Source organism: Mesocricetus auratus, unplaced genomic scaffold (genome assembly GCF_017639785.1).
Source record: "Mesocricetus auratus isolate SY011 unplaced genomic scaffold, BCM_Maur_2.0 Super-Scaffold_100010, whole genome shotgun sequence".
Lineage (NCBI taxonomy): Eukaryota > Metazoa > Chordata > Mammalia > Rodentia > Cricetidae > Mesocricetus > Mesocricetus auratus.
Genome location: NW_024429194.1, coordinates 2,077,841 through 2,078,741, shown reverse-complemented (window position 1 = coordinate 2,078,741; position 901 = coordinate 2,077,841).

The following is a 901-nucleotide window of genomic DNA, read 5'->3' as shown; positions in this document are numbered from 1 at the left end:
TCTCGACTCTCTTGTGTTTCCCCTTCCCAGAATCCTCCTCGACCCCTAGTCCCTCCTATCTAGGTTTTCTATTGGCCAGACAGTACTTTATTGACAAATGCACAGGCAAATAACAGGACTTCCCCCACACAACAGTACATATTTCTATTCAACCAGACAGGGATAAGTAGCTATCGTTGTCGTATCTATTGTCTCCTACTTCTCAATAGCGTGATTTTAATGACTTCTGCAAGAGATGTATTTTGGGTGGCTGGAGAGATGGGTCCAGTTCCCAGCATCCACACAACTACTCACACCAAACAGGTCATCCTTCCAGTTCCGAGGGGTGATGCTTTCTAGCCCCGGTAAAAACTCTTTTGGCTTTAGCAGGTACCGGGCAAGCACATGATACACATCCACGGCTCCCGGGCAAGCACATGATGCACATCCACGGCTCCCGGGCAAAACATTCGTACGCTTTGTGGCAGTTTGAATGTAGTTCATTTATGGCCCCCATAATCTCACAGGGAGTGGCACTATTAGGAGATGTGGTTTTGTTGGAACAAATATGGCCTTGTTGGAGGAAGTGTGTCACTCTGTATGTGGGTGTGGGGGCGGGGCTTTGGAGTTTCCTACGCTCAGGATACTGCCCAGTGTCTCAGTTGACTTCCTGTTGCCTGCAAGATGCAGGACTCTCAGCCCCACATCTGCCTGCAAGCCGCCATGGCTCCCCACCATGGTAATGGACTGAACCTCTGAAACTGTAAGCTGCCACCTCCATTAAATGTTTTTTTTTTAAGATTTATTTATTATGTATACAGTGTTCTGCCCGCATGAACATCTGCAGGCCAGAAGAGGGCACATTACAGATCTCATTACAGATGGTTGTGAGTCACCATGTGGTTGCTGGGAATTGAACTCA